The sequence below is a fragment of the Schistocerca piceifrons genome, unplaced genomic scaffold, assembly GCF_021461385.2.
Source record: "Schistocerca piceifrons isolate TAMUIC-IGC-003096 unplaced genomic scaffold, iqSchPice1.1 HiC_scaffold_961, whole genome shotgun sequence".
NCBI classification, from domain to species: Eukaryota; Metazoa; Arthropoda; class Insecta; order Orthoptera; family Acrididae; genus Schistocerca; species Schistocerca piceifrons.
In genome coordinates, this window is record NW_025729236.1 from 160,001 (window position 1) to 162,500 (window position 2,500).

At 57.2% G+C, this 2,500-nt stretch overlaps 1 non-coding gene across 1 annotated transcript in view; it reads left to right on the top strand.

Annotated features, from left to right (window-relative positions):
* Window positions 1-2,315: 2,315 nt before the first annotated feature.
* The window catches only part of LOC124774121, a 1,909-nt gene continuing 1,724 nt past the window's right edge, over window positions 2,316-2,500 (top strand). The window contains exon 1 of the ribosomal RNA XR_007015114.1: window positions 2,316-2,500. This exon is cut by the window's right edge and continues 1,724 nt beyond it. This is a non-coding gene — a ribosomal RNA (small subunit ribosomal RNA).

Sequence of the window (2,500 nt, forward strand, 5' to 3'; positions counted from 1 at the left end):
ACCTTAACCTAACCCATGTTGTACCTTAACCTAACCCATGTTGTGCCTTAACCTAACCCATGTTGTGCCTTAACCTAACCCATGTTGTGCCTTAACCTAACCCATGTTGTGCCTTAACCTAACCCATGTTGTGCCTTAACCTAACCCATGTTGTGCCTTAACCTAACCCATGTTGTGCCTTAACCTAACCCATGTTGTGCCTTAACCTAACCCATGTTGTGCCTTAACCTAACCCATGTTGTGCCTTAACCTAACCCATGTTGTGCCTTAACCTAACCCATGTTGTGCCTTAACCTAACCCATGTTGTGCCTTAACCTAACCCATGTTGTGCCTTAACCTAACCCACGTTGTCCGCTAACGTAACCCACGTTGTCCGCTAACGTAACCCACGTTGTCCGCTAACGTAACCCACGTTGTCCGCTAACGTAACCCACGTTGTCCGCTAACGTAACCCACGTTGTCCGCTAACGTAACCCACGTTGTCCGCTAACGTAACCCACGTTGTCGCCTAAACCTGCTCTGTAATTGTTATACGACTCGTTCAATTAGTGTAGTGTTGCCCACCCGCAACCCTCGCAATATAGTTCGCTACTCGCACTGCCCGCTCCCCTGTGTATCGCTTCATGTTAAACACCTTGCAAGTCTTGCTGACTTTCCACATGCTCCTGCTGTACACTGTAATGTGGATGGCAGCAGGACGTACATGCCGCGCCCCCCCCCCCCACACCTCCCCACGTCCCCACCTTGCCCCCTGCCTTCGCAAGCTGGTTGGTGAGAAGTTTGCATGTTCAATGCCCTTCGCATGCGACGTACTCAGGCTACGTTGTGGTGCGGCCTGTGTCAACTGTCCGCTGATGTCGTACGCGTAAACCACAATCTGTACTGCACATTCGTCCTTATGTACTGAATGATACATCGTGGCACATGTGTGACCGTACAACGACTGCGCCCAAAAACGGCGGACCATACAGTGCAAATATTGTGCACGCAGCTACGTGTCGTCTCCCTATGACAGCTGGATTGCAGTGTGGTACGCCATAGAGACGTGTGGGAGGAACGGACGCCGTGGATGGCGATCAGCATGAGCTGTCTGTTGATGTATTCGGACCTAGTCGTCTCTCCTCACACACCGTGATAGCATGGTGCACCGCGTTCCATATCTGCGACATGCTACAGAGGCCGGTTGACAGTCGTTCGAGCAATGGACATCGCATACGTACGGGGGCCACCTTCCACGTATTGTCTAGGCGTGCACATTTTGTTGCGTGTATGTGGGCAGACGTAGTGTGGTGTGACACCTGACACAGGCATGCAATAATCGTGGAAGTTGCAAATGGCGATGGACGCATACGTTTTCTGGTGAAGTTACGCAAATGAACAAATGGTAACCCGTTGTGGTGCGGTTGTTCTCGCTAGGGGTGAATCGGTGATGGCGACGGTAGGTTGAGGTACTAACCGGTTGTTCCAGCGATACCCACCATGCCGACGAAACTGAACGGCATCTGGGTGTGAAGCGATACGCGGCGGTGGCTGGGTGGGACCGTCCCCGGCCGGTGAGGGGGCGCCTCCCGGCGTGCTGGCCGCGCGGTGCGTGGGCGCACGCGCTACAGCCGGCTGGTGGGGGCGGCCAGTGGCAGGCGCGCCGGCCGACGGACGCGGCAGGCGTCGCAGCTGCGCGCCGGCGCACCCTGCGCGCGGCGCCGTGCGGCCAAAGTAGGTCCTCGCGGGCCCGGTGCGAAGCGCGGTGGACATCTTCAGTGTGCTGGTCCGATTGAGGACTGTGTGCGTTGAGGATGCGCCGCCGCCCGGCGCTCGGCGCCGCGACGCCGTCTGCTGCTCGGTCGCCCCAGCGGTTCTCGCTGGTGGTTTGTATCGCAGCTGTGCGGATGTGTTGGCGCGTGCGCTGTGCTGGGAGAGTTCGCTTCGGCACCCAAGTGGGGCTTTTGTCCTTCTGTGGCGCTGGCGTTGGAGCTGCCGGTCACCGTAGGTGGCGCGTGTTGTCTCCCGCCGGCAATGCCACGACAGCACGCTCCCGGGCCTCTGTCGGCAGCGGCAAGCTCAGTTGGGAGCACGGGTGGTCGCACCGAAAGCGTCTACTCGCCTAACTCCGGGCGATTGCGCCTCTCTCGAACCCGACCAAGTACTTGGGACGGCGCTGCGCGCCGCCGGGACCTGAGAGGGTTTCGAGGTGTATTGTGCAGGGGAGCTCAGCCTCCTCCTGTTTGCAGAATGATTGAGCGGACGCTTGCGTGTTCGCGCGGGCCCCCGGGACACACTCCCGGGCGGCCGGCTGCTCAGCTCTAGTTGACGCAGCTCCCTGGTTGATCCTGCCAGTAGTCATATGCTTGTCTCAAAGATTAAGCCATGCATGTCTCAGTACAAGCCGCATTAAGGTGAAACCGCGAATGGCTCATTAAATCAGTTATGGTTCCTTAGATCGTACCCACGTTACTTGGATAACTGTGGTAATTCTAGAGCTAATACATGCAAACAGAGTCC